We start from the raw sequence: 12,274 nt of genomic DNA on the forward strand, positions 1-12,274 counted from the left end.
GGAAAGACAGAATGAGACGAGAGTAGGAAAAAAAAAAGTGTTCTGCCAAAATGAGCTACACCAGCTACAGCAGGCGAATTTGACACCCAAAGTACTACCATGCGCTTTTAGCTTGCTTTGTTCAGATGCATACAAACACAACATATTAAAGATGCCTTCAGAAAATCCTTAAACGTAGTAATATCAAATAAGGGTGATTTAAATATGCTACGTGACTAATGTGGTCAACAGATCAACAATGTGCTTTAAAGCTACCACAAAAAAAAACACTGCTTAAAAGTATGGGAGGAAAACACATGCAAAAAGTTTTTTGAGGCAATGAAAAGGTAATAAATGACTCAATAAACACGCAAATAGTAAGTACTCGCCGCTTTTAACTGTTGGGTGCATGTGTTGGACGTCTCACCGAGTAGAAGCAATTGCAGTAACTCGGTAGTTTGCGTCTAGAGACAGTGACAATCATCATCATCACCCCGATCGTCCATTACGCGCTTAAAACATGGCGCCCTCCGTAGGTCAAAACATGTACTAAATATTATAGATTTTTAAATCAATGGCAATATTTTTTGTGTTTCTAATCACCTATTTTAGTAAAAGAGAACAATTGTGGCTTATTAGAGCCTACAAGTCTTTAAGTCCAAGGTTCCCTTTAATGGGTGACTACCCAAAGAAGGGATTACATCCATCGTTCATTCATCCATCTTCATATCATAAATTAGAATATGCCAGAATCGCCCAAATGTGGTTGAGGATACACACAGCCGCCAATAAAGGTTCTCTTGTTATAGTGATCAAATAAAATAAACAGTTTAATTTGAATAAGCACAAAAATGGCTGAGTATTTACTCTCTATAACAAAATGTAACAATGAATAAGGGGCTACATTCTAATGCTCACTGAACAAAAGTGTTATGAGGTCTTCAACTCAAAGAGTTTTGAGATGTACAGTATTTTCCCATAAATATAGTGGTGTTTTTTGTTTTTTTTTAATTAACTCCAAATTGTTTGTCTATTGAAGCATTTAACTTTGGAGGTTCCATTGTATTCAGACGAGAGTTCAGCTGCCCCTCACCACATGCGCTTGTTCTATTTTATTGCTTTTTTTTTTTTTTTTTTTTTTTTTTTTTTTGGGCTGTCCCTTCTGAACTCAAGGTTATTATTCTTATTCATCCAAATTTGCGCTCATACACCAAAAACCAGATTCAATTAGGGCGACCAAGGTCCACATTTCAAATGTGGTCTGATTTGCATAATAAAAACACGTCTCAATAATTGACCCTGAAGGCCAGATGAAATAAATGTTCGCGCTTGTAACAGTCTGTTCAATGTCACCATGTACAATAGGAGTGTGCTGTTATTTGTTTGTATCATATAATTCATTGTACTGTAAGCTGTCTATCACAGTAATAAAACGAACAAAAAAAGTCAATACCTGTCTTAGAATGGGAGAATATAGAAGCCACTGTAAAATTATATGAGGTTCAACTCCTTGCCAATTTATTATCTAAAAATTGAAATGTTAAATATAGCATTGAAACACTTTCCACTACTTGTCGTTAATGGAATCGTAAACATTGCAGAGATCAACAAGTTTTGTAAAAAGTTGATATAATAACAGTCCAGCCATCTAGTTTTGTATTACACTTACCATCATTAAGTTCACGGGTGAACTGAAGTCTTAATATAAGCCAATGGGGACAATGCAAACTCCACATAAAAAGACCAGAGAGCAGATTCGAACCCGGAACCTCTTCACTGTGAGACAGACATGTTAACAAACGATCACCGACAAAGATTTTTTTTTTTTTTAAATTGTTTAAGCTCTCACTCAAAACACAATATGAGTGTTTGTTGACAACAGACTTGAATGACAACACCTCATTTTACTCTCAGGGCTGTGCGGCTTCGTGACCTCTGACCAGCCACAGAATGCGGGTTTCATGTGACGTATTCAAGGTTCTGCCATCTGTGACAACCCCCCTCCTCCTGTCTCCCTCAACCCCCTTTCACTAGTGTCTTTTTAGTGGACAAGTGCTCTGTGTCCACACTCACTGTCCTGGAAAAGTTGCTTATACTGTGGCTTGTTTGTTTGCTTTTTGTCCACACGGATCCTTCAGAATACTCTTGCTCTCTGCCTTTGCTTTTTGTGTTTGTGTGTGACTCTACGAGTTACATTGTAAACCAGTGACATCACAGAAATACCTATTTACCAACTCAACTTGTATGTGTTCCCAAAATATGTCTTGTTAAATTTCCATGCATGTATTAAATTATTCTCTTTAACACCTCTCCGAATAAGTGATGATTCTCCATACGAACACTGAAGGGCGCCCCTGGACCTTGAGAAGTTAGAGACATTATGCATTTTTTCATTTCAGTTTCTATTTAATAAAAGGATTACGTTACTGCTAGCCATGGTGGAGTTAAACCCATCATATTCTGAAGTCACTATTTATTCATTCTAACGATCGAAAAATTCCTAACCTCTGTCCATATTTTAAAGATTAGTCAAATGTTTGAGAACCACTGGTCTATAAGACTGAACACTTAAAATAAAATGAAATTTGAAAAAAGTAAGGTGTTCTTTTTATAACTAACAAATTACAATGCACTTGGAAACAAATGCTTTTCTTAGATGCATGTTATGCATGCTATTGGTTGGTACATCTATCTTACACTCACGTTCTGGGTTTTAATCTAAACTCAGGCGTTTTCCTTGTGCTTGAGTTGGTTTTCTCTGGGTATTGAGGCTCCCTCTCACATTCCAAAAACATACCTCCGTGAAGTTGGCCTCCCATCAGATCAAAAGCAAATTTCTAGATAATTTATGTCATTCGTTTATGCAAGATTTGTGCTGAAAAAAATTCCATTTGTGCTGCTATTGTTTTTAAGATATTAACAATTCTTTTATAGGTCAATCCAAGGTCAACCAGCTCCCCATTTTGATTAAAAATGGCTAAAAATGGTGTCAATTGTTTGTGCTATGTTTATACTGGTTTGTGCTGAAAAATTTTCATTTTTGCTGCACTCGTTTTTGAGATATTGAGATATTCATTTCGAGTGATGACGTCACACAGCCCCCTATTTATTGCAAAATGAACCCAAAATGTTGCCTTTCGTTTATGCTACTTTTGTGCTCGTTTGTGCTGTGAAAATTTTCATTTGTGCTGCTATCGTTTTATAGATATTGAGATTTTTATTTCGAGTGATGTCAATCGCAGCACCTAAGTCGTAGCTGACGAAGCGTACCAACTCTCTTTTTTTTTTTTTTTTTTTTTTTTTTACCCTTTCCGTTCATCTGGTTGACACGAAGAATGGAAATGTGTCCGATTGGTCCGAACAGTTTTAATGTAACACATGGGAGTATAACATACTCCCATTGTTATCCTTCAACCTGCCTCGTTTATTAGGAGAAAGCAGCGAACAGGAAGGGGTTATCAGGGGACAGTAGAGAAGAGAGGAGAGAGACAGAAGAAGCAAAAACAACAACAAGAAATACATTGAACGCCTACACTAATTATGAATATGTTGGTGCTCGTTAACTAGTTGTATTTCTGGTTGACACCATGTGGGAGGCCTGATGACCAAGTAGAAAGAGGAGTGGGCGGAGTCAGAAAGATAAGTGATTGGGAGGGGTGGAATGTATACAAATCAACCATGAGAGAACCCAGTATTTGTTTGAATCCCTTGTGATTATATGTTGGCATCCTATTCTTTACTGCTTGCTCGCTAATCCTGACACTGAATTTTTCTTCTTGAGTGTGTCTAATTGCACCTAGTCATGTGTGAATCCCATCAGACATGTGATAGTCCTGCAGACGAGTGGAAATGCCATGCAGGAGCCATCCCAGGGCCACAGCGCTTCCCCAGCCAATTGGGTGGGGGGGGGGGGGGGGGCAACTCTCTCAATAACAGAGGGGTGTCCCAACAACTAGCTATCAGCAACTTAAAAACTACAGTATGAGGTTAATTCAATTCATTCTTGTAAGATGAGTTTTGACACAGTGAATGATGCATTCAGTACAATTTGACCGAGGAAAACACTCAAGAATTGAAGTCTTCATCTGCCCTATAATATAAGTACTGTATTTGTTTATTATGACAATAAATCCTCAAGATGGCATTTACATTATTAACATTCTTTCTGTGAGAGGATCCACGGATAGAAAGACTTGTGATTTTGTATATTGTGACTAAATATTGCCATCTAGTGTATTTGTTGAGCTTTCAGTCAATCATTAATTGCGTTAAATATTTTAACGTGATACTTTTTTTTTTTTTTAAATTACAGCCGTTATTGGGATAAATTTGATAACCCTACCTTAAGCCTAAACTAAAGACTCTGGAAGAGTGTAACATATTATGTCTGTAACGGTAAATACAATTAGAAAACGATTCAATTAAAAAATATATATATTTTAAAAAAGCATGGCCGATATTTTTTTGCCGATTCAGATACTTTGAAAATGACGTGATCGGACCCGATCGATCGGCATCGATCGGGACATCTCTAATCTCAAGGCCCGAATGGGTGCCATTCGTTTGTACTACGTTTGCGCTATTTCTTGGGACACCCTTCTCTTATTGAGAGAGTTGGTATGCTTCTTCGGCCGCGACGAAGGTGCTACGATGGACATCATTACTTGAAATTAATATCTCAATATCTGTAAAACTATAGAAATTTTTTAGTGCACAAACATAACATAAACAAATTACACAATTTCTAGCCATTTTTAATCGGGGGGGTCGGGGGGGGGGCTGGTTGACCTCAGATTGACCTATTAAAGAATTGTCAATATCTCAAAAACTTAGCAGCACAAACGAAAATCTTTTCAGCACAAACCTAACACAAACAAATGGCATAATTTTGTAGAAATTTGTATCTGATGGGGCAACTTCAAGGAAGTCAGAAAACGTGTATCTTAGGTTCATTGATGACTGACTCAGGGGTCATGGTACAGCTCTGTCTTAAAAAATATAGCTCACGAGTGCATGAAACTCCTTTTCATGGAATGCTGTAAAAGTGATTTTTTTTTTTAAACATTTATTTGTTGTTAATATGTATTTATATCCTTGTTTGTTAATCATGTTGCAACCTAATTACCATGATTCGTTTTTCATATTGATGCATATCATTTGTCATCAATAATTACGGTTATTTCGAAAACATTTCATAAATGTGTAAGGGTGGATATTGGTAATTGTGGGTTATGTGGTGAGACGCTGAGTTATGAGGCTGCCTGCATACAACTATTATTTGGGATATGCTGCCATCTAGCGAATATAAAAGGAACTATAACAATCGAAACCTGGTTTTCCCCACATATGATTAGAGTCGAGCCAAGTGTCATTTAAACGGGTGTTTTTGGTGAGTAAAACAAATTTTCATATTGCCGCGCAAGAGTTCGAGTGAAACTCAAAATGAAGTGACCGAACAAATTGTAAAACATGTTTTATGTGTTCTTATACTTTATTCAAAAGGTATGTGTCATGGAAAATTGGTTTTAATGCTTTCTTATGATTGTGTCTTGTTTTTGGACAAAAAGATGTCAAAGATATGTTGAACGGTAGGAAATGTTTTAAATTATGAGTAAGCACAATATGTTGATTATTGATGATTTTCAGCCAAGGGTGTAGGTTTGCATAGGGACGGTAGGGACATAACACTGCCAACTTTTCAGGATGCTCAAAGTGTTCCCACCAACTTGTAAGAAACCTTATTTCCATAATGTAATGACTTCAGTTATAGAGGTAATTTAGATTGTCTTCCCCTTTGTTGTAAGAATAGAATTGACCCAACCATTATTAAATGAATTACAGGACTTTCATTATGTACAGACTTACATTGACCCCATTTCGCTTTCACTCGCTGAATGTGCCAGTCCATTTTTTTCCCTCAAACGCTCGTTTGATTGGCTGGTGACTTAACCCACCCCAGGCCACACACACACGCATTCAAACCTTGACAGAAATACAACATCCCGCCTCCTCCTCCCCCTTCGAAAACGAGGGATATTGGAAGGGTTTTTTTCCGCCAGCAGCAGCTTCTGTAAGTAATGTAAAGAGACGTCAATGTTGTGGAGGTGGAGAACACACCACTAATTTTCCTACTGAAAGTCCAACCTTCATCAGTGTTTGCATAACATTAATCTGTGTGAATTTCTGGAACTCGAGGAGGAAGTTGCTTAGAGAGAAATATCCTCCTGGATGTTTTCTACTGTTAACATTAACTAAACTGTAAGAAATGTAGTGAACCAAGGTTTATTCCCTTCTCCCCAGTTTTGATTTTGATTTTATTTATTTGGTCTTAAAGCAGCCCAAAGGAGCTTTTTTTTTTTTTTTTTTTTTGATGAGTTTGGCTGTGCCTGTGGCCAAAAACAGTAGTGTTTTACCCGAAGAAAGGCTCTATTTTTATTTATTTTTGTTATTCCCTGATAATAAAGTTGTGTTTTTTTTTTGTTGTTGTTGTTTTTTTGTTTGTTTGTTTTTTGGTCATATTTTATTTATTTTGACAATTTTGAGTGGTAATAAGACAAATGTTTATTTTTTTAACATTCCTGGATAATTAAAGAGTTGATTAACAAGTTTGTATTTCTTGTGTATATTAATATAATTTGTGTTCAAATATTGCAATTTAAATTTGCTAATACAATCCAGACAAGTTTTCAAAATGTTTCTCTAGTAGTTTTTGAAATTAAAGGTTTTAATTGAACGGTATATCACCTGAACCAATACATATTCACTGCAAAACCCACGTCCTTAAAACTGTGGGGTGGAGTGGCTTAAATTCCCTTGTTTTCTGTGTAAATCTACTAGAAATAAGTGAAATTATCTGCCATTGCTTCAAGTCGATTGAACTCTGATTTCTTCAAATAGGAAAAATAGCTAGCTGCAAATAAGCTTACAGTAAGACTTAGTTTAAGCAAAAAGTTTGTATATTTAATAGGACTGTCAAAATTAACGCGTTAACGAGCAGTAATTAATTTTTTTAATTAATCCCGTTAAAATATTTGACGCAATTAACGCACAAATGCCCCGCCCAAACATATTAAAAGGACAGCAAAGTGAAAGGTGTACTTGTTGTGTTTTTCGGAGTTTTGCCGCCCTCTGCTGGCGTTTGGGTGCGACTGATTTTATAGGCTTCAGCACCCATGAGCATTGTGTAAGTAATTATTGACATCAACAATGGCGGGCTACTAGTTTATTTTTTGATTGAAAATTTTACAAATTTTATTAAAACGAAAACATGAAGAGGGGTTTTAATATAAAATATCTATAACTTGTACTAGTTATTATCTTTTATTTTCTATAAATTTTTATAAATATTTATATATTTATTTATTTATATATTTATAAGTTTTATTTATTATTTTTATTTATCTTTTAAGACCTACAAGTCTTTCTATCCATAGATCACTTTAACAGAATGTTAATAATGGTAATGCCATCTTGTTGATTTAGTTATAATAAAGAAATACAGGACTTACGTACCGCATGTTGAATGTATATATCCATCTCGGTCTTATCTTTCCATTCCAACAATAATTTACAGAAAAATATGGCATATTTTATAGATGGTTTGAATTGCGATCAATTGCGATTAATTACGATTAATTAATTTTTGAGCTGTAATTAACTCGATTAAAAATTTTAATCGTTTGACACCCCTAATATTTAATCTTAAAAAAAACTGTCACAAAAGTTTTTAATTTAAGAATAGATATTGTTCAAAACATTATTTGAAAGCATTTTTTCTTGCTTTAGGTGAAAAATTACCAACTTTTAGATGTATCGGCTTAACAAGAACAAATAGTAATATTTACTTCAAGTAAGTGGAATAATCTGACCTATTAATCTGTTAACTAGCCGTTAACTCTCAAAACAAGATGGAGAAATTATTTGACTAGTTTTAAGAAAAATTCTCAGATTAAGATGTTTTAAATTTGCAGTGTGAACGTTAGTATAAGGCAGAAAACACTCAGGTGACTTGAAGTTCCACTCTGAGACCCCCAATTTAGCCAACTTTCAAAATTGTCCGGCATCCACGTGTGATACATCATTGGAAAGCTTAAAATCTCAATTTTCTGGGGAAAGAAAACATTTTGAACAGGAGGGCATTTTAATTTTTTTTTTTAAACATCAAACCCTATCTGGAGGTGAGAGCACGCGAGAGCAGAATTAAAGACGCCATGACTTTAATGAGATATTATCACGTACTTGTTTCAATCCAGAAACTCCATGTAGCATGTATCACTGAGTGTCAAGACACAGCTGTGAATGGCCACAGCTGGATTTTGGGGGGATTTTATGGGTGAAACATGATAATATAACAAGGATCGCGATGCAGAAATCGCAGACATCAAGGAGTGGTCGAGATTTTCTTTTTCATATATTTACCTTTTTAAACGTTTTTTTCCCATTTTTCTTTGTTTGGATCGATTATTTATCATCTAACATATCAGAAAAAATGCGACAGAAACAAAAAAAAAAATACAATTAAGCGATAGTTATGAGGTATATATATATATATATATATATATATATATATATATATATATATATATATATAATTTTTTAAACAAAGTATTAGACATCAATTAATAATTTTAAGATAAAGATGACAGACATTTTGAACAATAAATATGATTAATTACCTTCGTTTTATGGCTGGGTTGAAACAAAAGCGGTTGCGCGACGTCTGTAAACGGTGGTTTTCAGGGTAAAACGGGCAAATTAATAATAGTTCGGGGGCTTAATGCGCCATGAATCTGGTATGGCAGCATATAGACATATTGTTCTATCAAACACAACAGTTGTTTTGGCTTAAAATACAGCAGTTTCTTTTAAAGAGTGCAAGAACAGAAACTGCTTTTTCAGTCTTGTCTGTGTTTTCTGCCATAAGTCAATACAGATTTATTTTGCATTCATCACTTAGCCTATCAATCAGTTCGGTTCATATTGGTGAGACATGACCCCCCGTTCACCTAATCTATTTGGTCCCCAGCAAAAAGTTTACATGCTGATTATGCTGTTATATCGTCCCTACCAATATTGAGACCAAACCTACGCCCTTGTTTTCAGCTATATCATTGCTAACGTCCTAAATGAACAAAAAGTGTTGAGAGCCTTGCGTTGATAACGTCTAACATTATCTCTATGGATCGTTTTAGGATCGTCTGCATGTGTTGTGGTGGTAAAATACTGTGTGGCATTTTCAAGCCAATAATCAGCCATTCTCTGTGGCCAAAGCTTTATACATCTGTAATTTAAAACCCATTATTCCCATCACTGCCATTTTGGATTTCTAAAATTGGGACAGACTGTAACATCCCACACTTTTTCAATTCCCTCCACACTGCAAGTTTTGCTTCGCTATGACAATGAGGAAAGGTTCTTTTAGACACTTTTGCATCATGAAGTACTACTGCGTTTACTTGCTTGTTACTACTGTACTTCTCATTTCTCGAGTCATTTTGGACTGCAGTGAGTTAACTTTTTGTGGTCGATAGACACTTAAAAAAAAAAAAAAGCTCTATGGAGGGAGTTTTAGTTATGAGATTTAAAATGAATGTGTGTGTAAAATGTTTTTTTATGACAAAAAAAGTACACTTTAGGCCAGTGGCGCCTCCAGAAATTTTTCATAGGGGTGGCCAGATGGGGCCACTTAAAATCTAGGGGTGGCACACCAAAACTAAAAGCCATAATTTCAGGTTTTCATTATATTATTGCAGTAAAAAGTTCAGGGGAAAACTATCAGAAAGACTAAAGGACACGGCTACTGATAGAATTTGGTGTATTGTGTAATATTTGATGTTACTAATGATTTAATTTGCATAGTCAATAACTGTCCAGTCAACATTTTGAGTTCCACAACAATTCTGTTTTATTGTGTTATAGTGCTGCAACAATTAATCAATTAGGAAAAAAAAGATTCGAATTCGAGTATTCGTTTAATTATAGTGGCGTTGTAATGGTTTGTTTCGAAAATGTTTGCATTTAGTTGCATTGATTTGGGTGGATACACTGCCCTCTGGTGTGCCTCTTTTCACATGGCTGAATCCAGCTGCTGTCTGTTAAGACCAACATAAGCTAAGTTTTTGTTTGAGCAAATGTTTTTTAAATGCATTTCTATTTTAGTTTATAGGTATATTTAACTGTTTTTTGTGGGCATACGTGTTTGAACCATTTGTTAAGAGCATGGTAAAAGAAAAGTTAGCATTTTATAGCATTTAAGCTAGCGGACTTTTGCTATGTAAGTTAGCCAATTGTTTTTTTGTTGTACATAGATCCTCATTTATTTTTTTATACCGTTTGAGGCTCAGCTCAGGTATTTTCATTTTTTTATGTTCCTTATCCGATTACTTGATTATTCGAACTAAGTACTTCATCGATAAACCGACTAGTAAAATAATCGATCGCTGCAGCCCTATTTTGAACACTGCAAAAACACAAAGTCCTATCAGGATTTACAATTTAGACTAACTTAAAACTAAACTAGAACTTAAAAATAGCTTGACACAAATGGAAATTCAATTGAAACACGTGGAGAAAACACCTAACTTTTAAAGTGATGTCTGTAAGCGTAATGACATTTTTTGGTAAGAAATATAGTTTATTTATTTATTTATTTATTTATTTTATAAGATCTGGAAGTTTTTGGAGTGTAAGCCGTGAATTAGTTGTTGTTTTTTTTAGTCACGTTTGAGATGCAATTGTTTGCTGTTTTCAACAATGTACATCGAAAATAAAGACATTAATTGTCTGAAAATGGTTCAGTCTTAGGTGAAATGTCTTGTTTTTGTTAGGTTTTGTGTTTGGTTTCTTCTTGTGTGACTTGTCCCTGTGATTACCCATTGCTCTCACCTGTGTGTGTTTCCCCAGTGTATCCTGCAATCTGCATCCACCTGTGTTACCCAGCTGTTCCTCGTCTCGTTACCCCTTGTCTGCGTATATAATGACCCAGTTTCTTGTCACTCCTTGTTGCGTCATTGTCTATGTCAATGTCCGTGTCTACATCAATGTCCAAGTCAAGCCCCGTCCAAGTCCTCGTGTACCCGTCCCTTCGCTTAAGTAAGTTTTGTTTGAACATTGCCTTTTGAGCCCTAGCCCTTTTGTTTGTACTTTGTGATTTTGTTAGTTATCATTAAAAGGTTTTTTTTTTTGAGTTCACTGCCACCTGCCTCGCTGTATTTTTTGTTTCCCTGCATTTGGGTTCATACAACCTGCCTGCCCGCGCATTCCCTGACAGTTTTCTCATGTGTATTCATAATTGCTCTTTACCTAAAAAATGTTTTATCCGATTACTCGATTAATCGATAGAATTTTCAATCGAATACTCGATTACTAAAATATTCGATAGGTGCAGCCCTATTGTCTTATGTATACTGTATATTAGGCATAGGGTGTACATTTAACCAAACAAAATAAATGCATTCATTTGGGATGAAATGCATAACGGATGCTACAACAATCTAACGATATATTGGCAAGCGGGGTGGCCAGTGGGGTGGCCAACCAATTTATAGGGGTGGCCGTGGCCACCCCTGGCCACCCCCTGTTGGCGCCACTGCTTTAGGCTTCAGTTGAGTTTAATGTCATACTGTATGTTTTAAAGACTTTGCCACAGAGAAGTACAAAATCTGTGAATAATATTCCTTGCGTAAGACAGTCTGGTTTGTCTTGTTCTTGTTTTGCTGTTTGTTTTATCTGTTAACTGCTCACCAAATACCTCTTCATAAGTTTTGGAGAAGTCATGTTGTGGAAAAAAACCTGCGGGTGGCCATTGGAGGTGCAACCGCATTGGCAGCATTCTTTGACGGCAGGTGGTTGTTATTATTGCACATTGTCTGTTATTGACTGACAAGTAAAAAAGAATTCAAATTACTATTACCTTAATCGTGTAATTGTTTCAGTGAACATGAAAATGACAACGGATGGCGTCCACACAAGAGGAAGGAAAAACGTGGCCTTCGCTTCTACAACATGTTCCGGTGTCAGAGAGCAAGAGCACAAGACTGTTCATTTTGACTTTCTCAGTTTACTTTCTTAACTTTGTTGTTTTTATTTTCAACAAATTATTAGGCACAAAACAATATAACTGCCTTTGAATTTTAACAGTGCTTAGTGCTACTTTGAAGTTACTTCCACCTAAACAACTACTAAATTCTTAAGTATTCTATTCCAAGAGACAGTCAAAAAAGTCAGTTTTTCACCCCAAAAAAATCTTACTTCTTGTATTTTCCACTCAGAAAAATGAAATTGGGATCTATTTTCA

The 12,274-nt window shown here is 35.6% G+C and overlaps 1 long non-coding RNA gene across 1 annotated transcript; it reads left to right on the forward strand.

The window, feature by feature from the left end:
- Positions 1-10,987: 10,987 nt before the first annotated feature.
- On the forward strand, positions 10,988-12,074 carry LOC130919129 (uncharacterized). Its single transcript, XR_009063890.1, has 3 exons — positions 10,988-11,070; positions 11,740-11,822; positions 11,913-12,074. It is a non-coding gene; the product is annotated as an uncharacterized LOC130919129 (long non-coding RNA).
- Positions 12,075-12,274: the final 200 nt, after the last annotated feature.

Source organism: Corythoichthys intestinalis, chromosome 7 (genome assembly GCF_030265065.1).
Source record: "Corythoichthys intestinalis isolate RoL2023-P3 chromosome 7, ASM3026506v1, whole genome shotgun sequence".
NCBI classification, from domain to species: Eukaryota; Metazoa; Chordata; class Actinopteri; order Syngnathiformes; family Syngnathidae; genus Corythoichthys; species Corythoichthys intestinalis.